This window comes from Lactuca sativa, chromosome 4, assembly GCF_002870075.4.
Source record: "Lactuca sativa cultivar Salinas chromosome 4, Lsat_Salinas_v11, whole genome shotgun sequence".
Lineage (NCBI taxonomy): Eukaryota > Viridiplantae > Streptophyta > Magnoliopsida > Asterales > Asteraceae > Lactuca > Lactuca sativa.
This window is the reverse complement of record NC_056626.2, coordinates 362,569,218-362,587,828: the sequence shown is the minus strand read 5'-3', so window position 1 is coordinate 362,587,828 and position 18,611 is coordinate 362,569,218. Positions and strand designations below refer to the sequence as shown.

Sequence of the window (18,611 nt, the reverse complement as noted above, 5' to 3'; positions counted from 1 at the left end):
CCTCTTAATTTTTGGGGTTTTGACTGCTGTGTTTTTAATAAATAGGCTTCCTACTTCAGTCTTAAAAGGGAAGTCTCCTTTTGAAATGATTTACAAGTGTTTACCTAAGTTTGAGAATTTGAGAGTATTTGGATGTTTATGTTTTTCTGTTAAGCAAAATATTTCGGATAAGTTTGTTGAAAGATCTGAAAAATGTATTTTTATTGGTTATTCTAATGAAAAGAAAGGCTATAAGTTGTATAATCTTGATAATTCTTCTGTTTTCTTTTCCAGGGATGTAGTGTTTTATGAGGATGTGTTTCCATATAAATTGAAGAAGGATTTAATTAATGAAAATTTGTTTTCATTTTTTAATGATTCTATTGTTAATGACCCTATGCCTTCTAGTCCCAATGATGAAATTCTTCAATCATCCTATATGGATGAAGTTCCTATGTCTGAAACTCCTGAGATTAGCCACCAGACTGATGGTGCTAGTGCAGCTTTTTCTCCTGAGGTTGCTAGTGATAGTAGCCAGGATGGCATGGCACAAGTGTCTCAGTCTCAGGAGGTTGGTTCAGGTATTTCTGATATTTCTGAGGGAAATGTTTTTGAAAGTTCTGAACCATCTGGTAGTAGTTCTATTAGAAGGTCTAATAGAGAGTCCAGGATACCACTTAGATTTAGTGATTATGTTGTTGAGGGAAAATATAAATATGGTATTGAAAAAACTATAAATTATGCAAGATTAAGTCCTGAAAATTTTTGTTTTGTTTCAAACTTAAATAAAACAGTTGAACCTAAGAATTTCTTTGAAGCTTCTACTGATTCAAATCGGATAACTGCAATGAATGAGGAAATGGAAGCTTTATATCGAAATAAAACATGGGAAATTACAAATTTACCCACTAATCGTAAACCCATTTGGTGTAAGTGGGTGTATAAAATTAAATACAAATCTAATGGTGAGTAGAAAGGTATAAAGCTAGACTTGTAGCTAAAGGATATAGTCAAAAAGAAGGTATAGATTAGGAGGAGACTTTTTCTCCTGTAGCTAAAATGGTTACTGTTAGGGTTGTTGTTTATTTAGCTGTCAATTATTCCTAGAAATTGTTTCAACTTAATGTTAATAATGCTTTTCTTTATGGGAATCTTGATGAGGATGTTTATATGACTCTTCCTCAAGGGTATCACACTCCTGGTGATACTCGTGTTTGTAAATTGTTAAAATCATTATATGGTTTGAAGCAGGCGCCTAGGAAATGGAATGAAAAGCTGTGTTCTTCTTTGTTTTAATTCGGTTTTGTTCAAAGCATAAATGATTACTCTTTATTTGTTAGAAATACAGGTGATACTATTGTTATTTTACTTGTATATGTTGATGATATTGTTATAACAGGAAATTGTGAGCTTGAAATTACTAAAGTAAAAGATTTCCTAAAGTCTAAATATTTGATTAAAGACTTAGGGAAGTTAAAGTTCTTTTTAGGAATTGAGGTGTTTGATAAAGATGATGGAATTTGTCTATCTCAACGTAAATATTGTTTGGAATTAATTCATGAATTTGGGAAATTAGCTTGTAAACCAGTTAAAACTCCTTTAGATTTGAATTTTAATATATCTGGAAAAGCAATTGATGAAAAGGATTTTTTTTACTGAGTAATATAACCGAATATCAAAAACTTATAGGCAAGCTGATTTATTTAACCATAACTAGACCTAATATTTCCTTTACTGTTCAAACTCTCAGTCAATTTATGCATTCTCCAAGAAAATCTCATTTGGATATTGCTATGCGTGTGTTAAGATATCTAAAACAAAATCTGGGTAGAGGTATTAGTTTTTTAAAAAATCAAAAGCTTAGTTTGTGTGCATATGTGGATGCTGATTGGGCTAAATGTATTACATCCAGGAGATTTGTTACTGGTTATTTTGTGTATTTTGTAGATTCATTAATTTCTTGGAAAAGTAAAAAACAAGATACTGTTTCCAGGTCCTCTACAGAATCTGAATATAGGGCTTTGGCTTCAGTTACTTGTGAAATTATGAGGATTATAAAACTTTATTATGATTTGTGAGTTAAAAATTTGTTTCCAGTAAATGTTTTTTGTGATAATGATTCTGCTATTAAACTGGCTCTTAATCCTATGTTTCATGAAAAAACTAAACATTTTAAAAATTGTTAAAATAAAATCAGAACTTTAAAGGGCTGATATTCTTACTAAAGCTTTGTTTTCAAGACAACATGATTTCTTATGTTCTGAATTGGGGTTCTATGATCCGTTTAAGGTTGAGTAATTCATTCTCAATGTTTATCTTGAGAGCGGGTGTTAAAAGTATATGTTTATAAGCAAGATTAACATTGAGAAAGGGTTGCTTTACTTGAGTCATAACTGTAAAACTGTAAGGTTAAAAGTGTTTTAGTGTTTTTTAGTTTTGGGTGTATTGTGTATTATCTTAATAGTGCAGGTACTGAAGCTAATTTAAAAGAACTTGGAAGCATGCGCGGATCTATATATTACAGGTTTGGTTTAATGGGTTGAACTGGATGTATATATGTGGTTAATGTTCAGATTAGGATATGAATGTGTAAGCGTACACTTAATCGAGTCTCTTCATTCTCTCATCTTCATCTTCTTCAAATTAGGGTTTTAGTTAAATCTAGTCTCTTTTTTTCTGATTGAATGTTTAGTTGGAAAACTCTATAATCTGTTCTTGTTGTCTATTTTGTTTGAGGGTGAGTGTTATGTAGTGAGGTTTTGCTTTGTAAGTTTCCTGAAAACCAACTAGATCTTATTAATAAAAGATCTGTTGATGTTGTGATAGATTTGTTGTTTGAGTATTTATCATATATTAATATATTATATTAATTATTATCACACTTAACAGGATACCGCGGTCAGCCAATTCTCTTCCCCAACTTGTTTCCAGTCAAATGTTTCCACAAGTAGTTACACATGTCCCCAATTGAAATTGGACCACCGCCTCTATCTTCCGATTGTATTACCATCGTCTTCTCATTATTCTCTCAATTCAATACCTGCAATAAAATCTCAGTTTCTCTTAGATTTATGTTTGGAGCTCGGCAACTAACCAACCATGTTATTTCTTCTTTGGCATCTATTCGACATCTATTTCGGATAAACTCTCACATCCAAATATTCAAACCAAAATTTTCATTTTTAATTAACTAAAACATTGTTCATAAAAACTCATATCAAGAAAATATCAAGTATCAAATACAAATCATCATAAAAATATCAGAGTATCCCAAAAAACATCTGGAATCAGAAACTGTAGGCTTTGACTTCCCGCGATCCTCAGAAATACCAGAAACACATTTAATCAAGAACTGTAAGCACGAAGCTTAGTGAGTTCCCAAAATACTACATACAACACAACACAAAATAAACAACTATGAGTTATCAGCAACCTTGGAGACTACTTGAAGTCTTTGTAGGCAAACAACACACTCTATGGGTTATCAACAACCCTGGAGACTACCCGAAGTCACAGCACAAACAATAACACATCTCAAAGTAATAACACATAGACCTAGCTGGTCTACACACACACACACACACACATATATATATATATATATATATATATATATATATATATATATATATATTCTACAACACAGGTAAGAATAGTAAGGAGACTCATCTTACTCATATGACTAATAGAACTCGCATCCAAGCTGTCAAAACTAGACTATGCCTATTAAATACACCAATTAACTCTAATTAACAATTAAGGTAATTTTCTATATTTCACTAATCCCAAGCCAAGTCTAATCCATATTTAGGGAAAATTGACCATCTTACCCCTTCCAAGACCAAAACCCTCATAAAATCACATAAAGGCACAAATGGTCAAAAAGTTAAAGAGAGTCAAAGGTCAACACTTTGACCTTACACACAGCGTACTCAGCTATACGCTAGGCATAAAGTACAAGGCTGGAAGGAAACAAGTTTGCAACTGGCTACGTTGGGCGTAGCCAGAATTACGCTCGTCGTACTTAACCTTACCTCAAAATTCAATTGTTAAGGTCTTAATCATTAAGACACTTTACCCTAACCTCATATCTTACTCTAAAAGATATCCTAATCCACAAAGTCTCTGACTCTATGCCTTTGCATGGCTAAAGAGGGCTTAATCCCAAAACCCTAACTTCTAACATCACCAAAAACTACATAACTAATGCATGGATGAAAGGAAATGATCAAGCTTGCATTTTTATGACACTATGCACCCTAAAATGTATGAAAGGACAACTCAAATGCTCTGGAGTATTCCATACTCACAAGGATCAAGGATTTGGGACAAAATGAACATAAATCTAAGCTTAAACAAGATATAGCAAAGCAAGTTCCAAGGAATGAACTTTATACCATTAATAGTTGAACAATAAGATGTAGATTTTGGATCCGAAAGCTTGAATGCACCCCCACTTCTTGAATGATCTTCCTTCACTACCAAAAACACTCAAAAGCTTCAAATTTCACTCGTAAGGGATAGGGTTTGAATTTCAGGGTTTATAGGAATTGTGGTTGATCATAAGATGGTCTAAGGGGGAATATGATGCTTAAGTAGGTGTCACAACCCTAAAAATTTAGGGTTTAAGGGCAGCACGACTACGCTCGCATACACACGTGTACACCCAACATACTCAACCTCCTTCATGATCCATTTCTGCTAACTTACGCCCGACGTACAAGCCTTGTACGCCCAACGTAAGGGACTAATTTGCAAATAAATAATAAATTAAAGGTTGAAAATAAATATACCTGATAATGGGTGTTACACAATCAAAATAGAGAGGAAGACCACACATCACCAATGGACGGGCATATACAGAGGGTATGATGAAAGTGGTTTGATTTTATTTTTTGGAATCATAGCCGAATAGAGGGCATTGAAGGAAAGGAATCATTGAATAGAGTCGAATTTGATTATTTATTTTCCCATATTTGCTTTCGAGCTTTGAGTAGTGTTGGAGAGCATGAAATCTAATATGATAAACCTCGGTACACTTTCATAATTGCTTTTCTTCATAAGAATCGATCATCACTTTTATTGAATGTGCTAGAGCTAATTACCTTTTTATTTTCGTATTTCTTTTGTTGTGAATGTGATATATGATGTTGTATATGTGAATTCCCCAATTTCACGGCCAGAAAAGACCGATTTCTTTATGCTTTGTTCTTATATAACCAGAGTAATCTTTTGATTAAAAGAGTTGCGGAATTTGTTCCCAAAATAAAATATGATAAAATTTATCAAAGCATTTCTCAAAGAGAATGTATTTTCATTAAATAATAAAACCTCGGGATGTCATGTTCGATACAGACCAAAAGCATAAACAATATAAAATAAACCTTACGACAGTTATTTATAACTACTGATCTATAATCCAAAATCTCTCGTCAAGTCCACCAACTTATACTCTTGTGCCATCACCTGTAATATAAAGAAAACTGAGTGGGTCAGGCTTGGGAGCCTGATGAGCATATAGGGTTTTCAACCCACAATAATACATTTATTATATTCAATTATCAAACCATCAACCCAAATACCCATCCCCATATCTACTTTATTTTCTCAAGGATTTACCCTAAGAATCCACTATCCTTCATTCATTCATTCCTAAGGATTTACCTAAGGAATTGGCACGAAGTCCATTGCTGCCAAAGTTTATCTATCAGGTACTAAATCCATAGTTATCAGACGCTAACTCCATAGTCGCCGGGGTTTATGCAAGCGACGCTAACTCCATAGTCACAAGGGTTCACTTAACAATAGGCGCTAACTCAATAGTCACCAAGTTTTACTTAACAATAGGCGCTAACTCCATAGTCACCAGGGTTCATACAATAGGCACTACGTCTCATAGTCACCAAGGTTTACACAACAGGCACAAAGTTACATCGTCACCAAGGTTTATCAAACAGGCACGAAGTCGCATCGTCACCAAAGCTTACTCAATAGGCACGAAGTCGCATCGTCACCAAAGCTTTACTTAATAGGCACGAAGTCGCATCGTCACCAAAGCTTTACTTAATAGACACGAAGTCACATCGTCACCAACTATTCCATCTACCCAACATTTTTGTAGATATAAATACAAGCACAATTTAAATCATTTAACACCCGTATAAAAACATCAATTCCAAGCCCATCTCAAATAGAAAAATAATATATAACACATAGCACGTATTTCATAGCTAATACTTTATATTTATGTGTTAGAAGAAAGTAACTATACACTCACTTGATTAGACGATGCCCGGACAGCACTACGACTTGTAGAAGTAGTATTCTTCGGCAGATCTGGAAGATCTTCACAAAAACCGGACTCCTTGCGGGCAGAGCTTCGGCTCGGGAATTTCACTTCTCGGGATCTTCGGGGCCTCGGGAATGATACCGGGGCTTCGGGATAATTGTTGCACGAAAAACGATGCGAAAACGCGAGAGAAAGAAGAGAAATGAGCAATTGAAGCGGCTGCACTCGACTCCGTTTTATAGGGTCTGGATTTGCGATTTACGCGGGGCGTAATCTTAGGTTACGCGGGGCGTAACCTGGATAAGCCCGGTGACTCCCCCCCTTGGATAATATCGAAAATTTTTAATATCGAAAATATTTAATAAACTTCAAAAATTCATATCTTCCTCATACGAACTCCGTTTTCGACGTTCTTTATATCCACGCGTAGGTGAGACTATGATCAACAACTTTCGTTTAGACTCCGTCGGCTAATTTTGATTTTATTTTTGTTATTTATTTTTAGTAGGCCGGGACAGGAAAACTCCGTTATAAAATCATAACTTCTTCATCCGACGTCCGTTTTCGCCTATCTTTTTATCGTTTTACTACAATTAATGAGATCTTCAATTCTCATTTAGATTGTTTCGGCTAAAAACTGTTCGGTCTCAAATCGAGTATTCGAGCTGCATACCGCTAAGTCGAAACTTCGAAAAATCATAACTTCCTCATACGAAGTCAGATTTGGGCGTTCTTTTTATGCACGCTCATGTTTTAACGTATTCTACGACTTTCATTTAGATTGCTAAAGCTAAATATCGCTCTAATGTAAATTCACTTTTTACGTCGCGTTGTGTCATGCCGGTTCTGTCGCGAAACTTCGACAGGTCATAACTTCTTCGTTATAACTCGGATTTTGACGTTCTTTATATGTACGGAATCCTTGTAACATATACTACGACTTAGTTAAGATTATTCATTCTAAATAATCTTTTATCAAAAAGTCATTTTTGAAGTTTATCGTCTCTAAATTGACTAGCCCTGATCTACGGGTGTTACAATTATCTCCCCCTTAGGATAATTACGTCCCAGAATCATCAACGAAAATAGAACTTGTATAATGATTCCATACGCTATCTCTTCATCCTAGGTAATAACCGTGAATTCTATGTTTCCTCGAAAGAGTATTTAACTCTATGGCTTTCTTGACCGTAGACGATGCCCAATCTTGCATCTGCTTATCGTACTATGTTGTACTTTCAATCGTAACCCTCGAGTTACCAAATAAGTCGTTATTATGGACTCTTTCTTCTTCTCAGGATAAATACTTTCCTTTATCTATTGTAACAAACCGATGGGTCGTGCTCTACTGACCTCTCATCGAATGATGCAATGCTTAGACTCAGGTCTCTTAGAGTTAAATTCCAAAATGGAATATACCTTCCTTCATATTCTAATGTGATATAATCACATTTCAGCATGTAGCATTTCTACCTACAAACTTCTTTTAACAACGAGCGCGACACTATCAATCGCATTAACTTCAACCTTCTGACTTAAGTCAGATGTTACATCTAACTTGGTCCTCTAGACCACGTAACATACTCCTCATAGTCGAACTCAAATTTAAACATGACCACTAGGGTCGGAACAAGAACCATCTTACTAGTCATTACCGAAACAATGGTAATGACATACCAGAATAAAATGGAATCAATCACTAGCTTCTTGGTAACCTTGCGACTTTCCCTGATCCAAGTGCGAGTCCTGTGCTTCCGGTAGTATAGATCTCTACTACCATTCACACCTACTCATACTCGTCCCAAGTATTTTCTCGCAGTTAACCAAGTCACCATACAAGAAAAACACAAAACAATTTAACACATACGAATGTGTCCAAGTAATCATAAACAATTTCCTTAGACTCTACTAGGACTTCTTCATTGCTCAATCTTCAATCATCAACTTTACTTCAACTCGATTGGTGATGGAAATACCAGACAATGAGACAACTTCAAGAATTTCACCAATCGTTCCATCATCCTGCTAATCGAAGGTGTACTTCAGACGTACCGTACTCCTGTAAACATACTTTTATTTCATAAGACATACTCTAAAGGCAAGATACCACTCTTACGATATCTTCCGATAGGTGTCATTCACTATCATAAGCCTTCTTTATTTCCTCCATTTACTCAATTCTCTACAAGTCTTCACCATGACCTTTTGTACATCCAAGTAGACATTCGGTGTACCAACGAGAATTTAAGATAAGAAAGCTTCATTTACGGTAAACGTATAAATCTCCTTATCCCTCCAAAACATTTACATGCTAGTTCTAATATCGTAGTCGTACGCTTAGAATCCTAAACACATAAGGTTTCCAGATCCGGCCGGCAACAGACCATAGACCCGAACAAATAATAGCATATATGGCAACATATAACATTTAGCACATAAAAGCATCTCAGGAAACTTTCCTAAGATAAGCTAGTGCTCGTGTCTAAAATTTAACACACACATCTCACAATCTCCACTTAGCATCCTAAGTTTAAGTCTAGAAATCCTACAAATTCCTAGTTCGCTTAAACTAATGCTCTGATACCAACTGTGACATCCCCAATTTCACGGCCAGAAAATACCGATTTGTTTATGCTTTGTTCTTATATAACCAGAGTAATCTTTTGATTAAAAGAGTTGCGGAATTTGTTCCCAAAATAAAATATGATACAATTTATCAAAACGTTTCTCAAAGAGAATGTATTTTCATTAAATAATAAAACCTCAGGATGTCATGTTCGATACAGACCAAAATCATAAACAATATAAAATAAACCTTACGACAGTTATTTATAACTACTGATCGATAATCCAAAATCTCTCGTCAAGTCCACCAACTTATACTCTTGTGCCATCACCTGTAATGTAAAGAAAACTGAGTGGGTCAGGCTTGGGAGCCTGGTGAGCATATAGGGTTTTCAATCCACAATAATACATTTATTATATTCAATTATCAAACAATCAACCCAAATACCCATCCCCATATCTACTTTATTTTCTCAAGGGTTTACCCTAAGAATCCACTATCCTTCATTCATTCATTCCTAAGGATTTACCTAAGGAATTGGCACGAAGTCCATTGCTGCCAAAGTTTATCTATCAGGTACTAAATCCATAGTTATCAGACGCTAACTCCATAGTCGCCGGGGTTTACTCAAGCGGTGCTAACTCCATAGTCACCAAGGTTCACTTAACAATAGGCGCTAACTCCATAGTCATCAAGTTTTACTTAACAATAGGCGCTAACTCCATAGTCACCAGGGTTCATACAATAGGCACTGCGTCTCATAGTCACCAAGGTTTACACAACAGGCACGAAGTCACATCGTCACCAAGGTTTATCAAACAGGCACGAAGTCGCATCGTCACCAAAGCTTACTCAATAGACACGAAGTCGCATCGTCACCAAAGCTTTACTTAATAGCCAAGAAGTCGCATCGTCACCAAAGATTTACTTAATAGGCACGAAGTCGCATCGTCACCAAAGCTTTACTTAATAGGCACGAAGTCACATCGTCACCAACTATTCCATCTACCCATGTTCTACCCAACATTTTTGTAGATATAAATACAAGCACAATTTAAATCATTTAACACCCGTATAAAAACATCAATTCCAAGCCCATCTCAAATAGACAAATAATATATAACACATAACATGTATTTCGTAGCTAATACTTTATATTTATGTGTTAGAAGAGAGTAACTATACACTCACTTGATTAGACGATGCCCGAACAACACTACGACTTGTAGAAGTAGTATTCTTCGGCAGATCTGGAAGATCTTCACAAAAACCGGAATCCTCGCGGACAGAGCCTCGGCTCGGGAATTTCACTTCTCGGGATCTTCGGGGTGTCGGGAATAATACCGGGGCTTCGGGATAATTCTTGCACGAATAACGATGCAAAAAACACGAGAGAAAGAAGAGAAATGAGCAATTGAATCGGCTGCACTCGACTCCCTTTTATAGGTTCTGGATTTGCGATTTACGCGGGGCGTAATCTTAGGTTACACGGGGCGTAACCTGGATAAGCCCGGTGACTCCCCCCCTTGGATAATATCAAAAATTTAGATTTAAATTTAATATCGAAAATATTTAATAAGCTTCAAAAATTTATATCATCCTCATAAGAACTCCGTTTTCGACGTTCTTTATATCCACGCGTAGGTGAGACTACGATCTACAACTTTCATTTAGACTCCGTCAGCTAATTTAGATTTTATTTTTATTATTTATTTTTAGTAGGCCGGGACATGAAATCTCCGTTATAAAATCATAACTTCTTCATCCGACGTCCGTTTTCGCCTATTTTTTTTTATCGTTTTACTACAATTAATGAGATCTTCAATTCTCATTTAGATTGTTTCGGCTAAAAACCGCTCGGTCTCAAATCGAGTATTCGGGCTGCATACCGCTAAGTCAAAACTTCGAAAAATCATAACTTCCTCATACGAAGTCAGATTTGGGCGTTCTTTTTATGCACGCTCATGGTTTAATGTATTCTACGACTTTCATTTAGATTGCTAAAGCTAAATATCGCTCTAACGTAAATTCACTTTTTACGTCGCGCTGTGTCGTGCCGGTTCTGTCGCGAAACTTCGACAGGTCATAACTTCTTCGTTATAACTCGGATTTCGGCGTTCTTTTTATATACGGAATCCTTGTAACATATACTACAACTTAGTTAAGATTATTCATTCTAAATAATCTTTTACAAAAAGTCATTTTTGAAGCTTATCGTCTCTAAATTGACTAGCCCTGATCTACAGGCGTTACAATTTGGAGCAAAAGTGGGTTAGATCTGATCCCACATCGGCTTGGAAGGAGAACGAAACATTTCCTTATAAAGGGGTGTGGATACCTTCCTTGTCACAACGCGTTTTAAATCCGTGAGGGCAGCAGATCCCATAAGAACTCTGCAGTTAAGCGTGCTTGGGCGGGAGTAGTACCAGGATGGGTGACCCCCTGGGAAGTCCTCGTGCCGAGTGGCCCAAAGCGGACAATATTGTGATACGTGCCAGAAGGGGATGTTACAAATGGTATCAAAGCTAGGGCATGGGTCGATGTGTTCGACGGGGACGTCGAACCCTATAATGGGGGGTGAAAGTGGGTTAGATCTGATCTCACATCGGCTTGGAAGGAGAACGAAACATTTCCTTATAAAGGGGTGTGGATACCTTCCTTGTCACAACGCGTTTTAAAGCCGTGAGGGCAGCAGATCCCATAAGAACTCTACAGTTAAGCGTGCTTGGGCGGTAGTAGTACCAGGATGGGTGATCCCCTGGGAAGTCCTCGTGCCGAGTGGCCTAAAGCGGACAATATTGTGATACGTTCAAGAAGGGGATGTTACAGTATAGATTCAACAAACTTGAAATTTTTTGTACATTTCATTCTTCACTATACACCAAGTACAGGTAGGTAAAAAGCAAGAAAAGTAAATAAATTGAAACAAATTTGGGTCCACCAGTTTCATTTATCACTGTATACCCATATCCAAGTTTTATTTATGTATTTCTTTTGTTGTGAATCTCATTTATGTTGTTGGCTTCCCTATGGAGATATATATCGATTCTTTTGGCAAGTAATGGTTATTATAAGATCATCAATTGAAAGAGGAACATATTTTTATGTATTTTCTGTGAGAGGAGAATATTACAAAGCGAATGCACACCAGGTGTTTTTAAAATGAAAATGTGCCTTAATGCAATATGTTGTAAGTCTCATTGAAAGTTTGACCAAAATATAGTATCACTCTTGTTTTACATAATCATGTATGTGGATTTCATTTCAAAATAATGATTTGACTTCACATAAATTTATAGCGAACTATTTCTAGTTTGGTTTGTAATATATATATATATATATATATATATATATATATATATATATATATATATATATATATATATATATATATATCAAATTGTTTTGTATGTATAACTATTATATTGTCAATGACAAGCCTGTCCCCGGGCGCAATAAATGGGCAGAAATGGATAATTAAGTTTCTCCCAGCTCATAAGGGTGAAATAGTAATTAAGGTACGTAACACCCCATTAAAAATAAGTACACTATTTTTTTACAAATGGTGTACTTCATACAAGTTGTTATCATTTACATCAAAATAGTGTTACATAGGATCATGCTCGAGCTGGGTTTTCAACTTTTACAGAATATTCAAAAGTTTGATTTTCAAAAGAAAACAAACTATGGCTACTCCATTAAGATCTTTCCCTTATTTGTGTTGCTTGTACCTGCAATCATTAAAACAATTGACAACAGTAAGCTCAAGACTTAGTGAGTAACTTTTTTTATATCATAAGTTATTAAGATTATAAGATCGCCTCTTTCACCAATTTGACTCATATATCCCTCATGGGCATAATATTTCAATCTCATTATATTTTGCATCATGTCGTTTAATATTGATGTCTCACATCAATAAACTATCTGTCTCATTCGATCTTATCTTGTATATCACCAAAACTATATCAATATCATCTCAATGAAGTTCTTATTCATAAGTAATCCAATCACCCCTCATAGGTTTCTAAATCTTAACTCATATTTTCTATCAACATTCAACTCTTATAATTTACATATATTTTCAACATAACCAATATAAGAGTATACACTTGAATTATATCTAAACATATCAATAATCACTAAATCAATATGTAGTAAATTTAAAGTTTACTCACTTTATTCCTTATGGTTTATTTGGATGATATCACAAACGTGGAATCTCTTTGCTCGACCCTTCGTCTCAATTTTCTAATCATAATTATCACATATACATTATTAACAAGATCATTTACACATTTTCACTCACAAACATCAATTTCCACTTATGAAATCATATCATCATCTCATCATAAATGAATTTATATGTATCACAATCACTAAACACTCATATCAAGTTCATTTTACCTATTATATCATCACAAGCATCTTAATTTAATTAATTTATTAATTCATATCTCTTCACTAATGAAACCTAATTTTCATTGATCAAATTTAACATACAAGGTTCATACACATGTAATTAAACTTAAATCAAGTCATCATATCTCAAATAACATCCTAATTTCATTAACCGAACTCAACCGTTCGCCTAGGGTTTCAACCAAAAACCTTCAAAATTTTCCCTAAATTCTAAACAAAACTGTTATAGAAGATTATCAATAACTTTATTCAACAAATTGAAGATCTATTCCTTTAGTCTTCTCAAAATTGTACTTAAAAGGGTTAAATACGTGTATATCTCACCTTAGTATGTGTTCATAGAGATCTGAATTTAGAATACCATGTTTAACAGAAGAACTCACTTTTACGTCTATCATGTCGCCACGTAGTAAAATTTTTCTAGTCACGTCGTAGCATCTTTTTTGACACTTCCTTCTTACGACTAAACAAGATTTGTTGCTAATAATTTAAGGTAACATACTTTCCCAAGTCGTAGCTTATCTCCTCCCAAGTTGACATATTCAAAGTATAATGATGTCATTGTTCACTGACGTAACTATCATTACCGTCATGGGCTATGTCGTGACGAACATCCTGACACGTCGTGAGCTCGATAAAAAAGTATTTTCTTCACATTTTGTTCACTAAGCTTAACTGTTTGTACCTTCACACTATATTACTTATTTTAAGCTATTAAAACACAATACATCTCTACAAAATCATGATCATAGATTAAATCACAATTTATAAAAGCAGATATTACAAGGTACATGAATACATGGATATCTTTGTAAAGAAAGAAGTAGGAAGCATGAAAATTTTAGGTTATGATGTAGATTAGTGATCTATAGTATAAGAAAAATAGCTTAATTTTGTAACAGATCATCTACTAACAGAGGAAGACCATGGTTTTGGTGGTTGAATGGCTCTAAGTTTACAAAGAGGCTTTTTTTTTTTATTTATAAAAAATCATATTGTTTTTATATACTTCTGTTGTTTATACACTTTATATTCATGGAAAAGTTTAAGACACCCATTCCCTTTAATAAAAATAACCGTATTACCCTTCTCTTTATCCATGCATATATTTCTTTTGTGTTTACTATTTACTTACATTCATGTGGATATAAAAGACATTACATCTTGATCAAAGAGATAAATACAAGAAATAGAAATTTATTTGTTTCTTCGTTACAACAGCCTATATCTAACTACTGGTTTTAGTTATGGTGGAAGATGAAGTTACATCAATGTGCAAGAGTTGGTTTTGTGGAAGGTGTGTGAACACTTCAAAGCTTGTTGCTGAAGGAGCAATAGCCTACAAGATACCATCTTTTCTATTTGTTTCCTCGTAAGAAAAGCAACAAGCTGTCTGTACTCTATTTTATTACCTTTACATCCTTTTTAAAATTTTTATTTTTAATGCAATGGTAGATATGAAGGCTCCATTGGTGCAACATCTCGTGCAATGCCTGAGAATAGTGTTTCTTAATATATAATTGATTTCCAATTGCTTTTGCGTATACATGATCATTTCGTATGAAGACAATGAAACAAATTGGTTATTCATGGAAACTCCATTACAATACTAGTATGTTTCTATTTCTTACGGGCTGCAGTTAACTATTGCTATTATAAAAACATGCACTAGTTTTATTAAACAAATTACTTTTAAATTGATTAGGACATGCCATGTTTATTCATGGCTGTATTGTCTTTTGCTAATATTTTTTGTTGATCACATTTGTAATGTCTTTTTGATTTTCTTTGTAACCCCTCTTTTGTCTCTAAACACAAAACATATCTCATCTATTCCACGCAAAGCATGGAGAACACCCTCTAGTTACTGTTAAATTTTTTTGAAATGTTCACAATACATCCTTATAACCAGTTGGTGTAGGTTTTAGCCAGTCATAAAGATATAATTTGAACTGTCAAATAAATTTAAAGGTAATATATGGACAAAAAACATAAGGAACCAAATATGAACAAAATCTAAACCATGTTACATGTGTAAGGTATTAACCTTTTCTATAATAGTTTATTCACAATACTAGAGAAACAATTGGTCTTTTGGGACCATCTCGATGTTTAATGAGAAACCAATCTGAATCGGACCAAAACCAGTTTGGAATTGGAACCAGTTTAGATCAACAATAAGAATCGATAACCAGACCATCTATCCTACTCAAATTTCAGTGTCGCTCTCGGTTTTTGGTTGAGATTTGTACATGTTCTTATGTAGTTGGTATATATAATTAATGCGTTGAGCCCAAACGCTTATAATAATACCAAATTAACCAACAAAATTTAACCCAATATATAAAGAAATAAGGTGTTTACATATTCTAAAATGAAGTACAAGCAGCAAACTCAATGTTGAAATAACATAAAATATGAAATTTGATACCCTGTGTTCCAGGACCCAAAAATCAATCCACATGTAACCAAATAAGGAGTTTATATAGTCTAAAATGAAGCATACATATAAAACTACGTGTTGAAAAAACAATCATGGCATTCTGACTCCAAACGTAGGATTTATAGCAGTTTAAATAAGATAAAAAGATTTAGTAAGACGGAGCTCAAACTGAAACACCTCCCATGCGAGCTAGTAGAAATACAGTTCAATGGTAACATAGAAGACGATCGAACTTTCCAGGTCATAAGGATTTAATGTCAACAGTTTAAAGAAGTTCACAAGGATGTAATATGCACAGTCCAAACAAGTTCAATGGTAATATAAGGAATAAAATTTTGAATAAAACCTAAACTATGTTACCTACACCAACCGTTTAAAATGATGTAATACGAATAATTCAAACAAGTTGAATAGTAATATATGGACTATAACGCCAAGTTTTGGGTATGTCTCTTTTAATTAATTTTAGAATTTCAAAATTTGGATTTTCGATGACCATAACGTGGTGATGGAATCCTACCACATGGCCAAGGTTAATGTTTGCATGGGCTCTAAGTTAGTGTCACGACATGACATCTATTCGCCAAAACATGGCCACTATTTAATGACAAACCCTAATTTGAGGTTTGTGCCCCTATTAAAGGGATGTTATGGCTAAGGGTTCCCACCCTCAGCCTCATTCACTCTCCCTCAGCCTCCAAGAGAAAACCCTGGCCTCTATTGCAAACCTTTTTGTTTTGGTGGTGTTTTGAAGAAGAAGAAGGAGAGGGCACCCATGGGCTTCGTTTCAACAAGTGTGACATCCCCATTTTCACGGCCAGAAAAGACCGATTTTGTTTATGCTTTGTTTTATAAAATCAGAGTAATCTTTTAAAGATAACAGTTGCGGAATTTGTTCCCAAAACAAGACATGATAATAAGTTATCAAAACATTTCCCAAAGGGAATGTATTTTTCATTTAATAATAAAACCTCGGGATGTCATGTTCCGATACAGACATATAAGCATAAACAGAACTTATATTTAATTACACAATTGATTTATATCTCCTTTAAATCTCTCTGTGAAATATGTCTTTGTATTAATACATGTGATACAAAGAAAACTGAGTGGGTCAGGCTTGGGAGCCTGGTGAGCATATAGGGTTTTCATCCCACAATGTTATATCATATATTTATAAATATAGAACATTCAAACTTGCACAATTTCACCATATAAAGGCAACTCTTATCCCACCCTATCGATCGTCACAATGACACGATCTAAACTCTCGTATCTAAAATTTTCCTCTTTACCTGATCCCTACTCATGGATCTAAAACTATCCTTATCACCGATCCATACTCACGGATCTAAAACTAACATTTTTCACCTGATCCATACTCACGGATCTAAAACTACCTGATCCATACTCACAGATCTAAAACTAACCTCCTGATCTGATCCATACTCCTGGATCAATAATTGTACCCGATCCATACTCCCGGAATAAGGACAATTATCTATACCCTAATCCTGATCTGATCCATACTCCCGGATCAATAATTGTGCCCAATCCATACTCCCCGGACTAGGGACAATTAACTTAGTCTTAATCCATACTCCCGGACTAATAACAAGTTTTTTTTATCTCTTTACCTGATCCATACTCCCGGATCTAAAATTAACCTCGTGGTCTAATCCATACTCGCTGAATAACTAGATCAACAACAACAACATCGGGGCCTCTCATCTGTTTATCACACATCAACTATCTACCCATGTTCTACCCAACAAATTAGTAGATAAAAATATATATTTTTATACATAGTTTAAAACATATATAACATTCTCATTCAATACCTATTCCACATAACAGATGAGGCACACCCACATAACACGTATTTCATAGAGAATAAATCCGATCTATGAGATAGAAGAAAGTGAATATACATTCACACACATAACAACAAAATTATACACATAAAACGTATTTCGTATAAAATACTTCATAATTATGTGTTAGAAGAAAGTAACCACACACTCACTTGATCAGAAGATGATCGGACAACACTACGACTTGCAGAAGTAGTATTCTTCGGTAGATCTGGAAGATCTCCACAAAAATCGAACTTCTCGCGGGCAGAGCTTCGGCTCGGGAATCGCACTTCACGGGATCTCGGGAGCGTAAAACTTCCTTCTTAACTTGGATATGAGATCCGGGGTGTCGGGATGGCTTCGCGGGTTTACACGCAGAGCTTCGGCACAAAAACGAGGAGAAATGAGCAAATAAGCCCGGAACTCTCACATCCTATTTATAGGAGGCTGGAGCCTCGGAGTACGCGGGGCGTACTCGTTCGAAATCGTCATGGCGTTCGTCATCCGAAGAACTCGAGTGCGAAGGTCGTCATGCTTCGCTGTACGCGGGGCGTACAGCAGTACGTTGGGCGTACTTCGGATATGCCCGGTGACTCCCCTTCGGATAATGCCAGATTTAATAATTAAATTTAATTATTAATTCTTTAATAAACTTCGAAAATTCATATCTCCTTCATACGAACTCCGTGTTCGACGTTCTTTATATCCACGCATAGGTGAGACTACGCTCTACAACTTTCGTTTAGACTTCGTCGGCTAATTTTGACTTTATTTTTATTATTTATTTTTAATAGGCCGGGACATAAAATTTCGTTATAAATTCATAACTTCTTCGATTGACGTCCGTTCTCGCCTAACTTTTTATAGCTTCGATACCAACAACGAGATCTTTGATTCTCGTTTAGATTGCTTCGGCTAAAAACCGCTCGATCTCAAATCGAGTATTTCGGGCTGCATACCGCTAAGTTGAAACTTAGAAAAATCATAAATTCCTCATATGAAGCTAGCTTTGGACGTTCTTTATATGTACGGAATCCTTGTAACATATACTACACC

The 18,611-nt window shown here is 35.1% G+C and overlaps 1 pseudogene; it reads left to right on the top strand.

The window, feature by feature from the left end:
• The first annotated feature begins 11,183 nt into the window (after positions 1-11,183).
• LOC128134024 (5S ribosomal RNA) lies at positions 11,184-11,301 on the top strand (annotated as a pseudogene).
• The last annotated feature ends 7,310 nt before the right edge of the window (positions 11,302-18,611 follow it).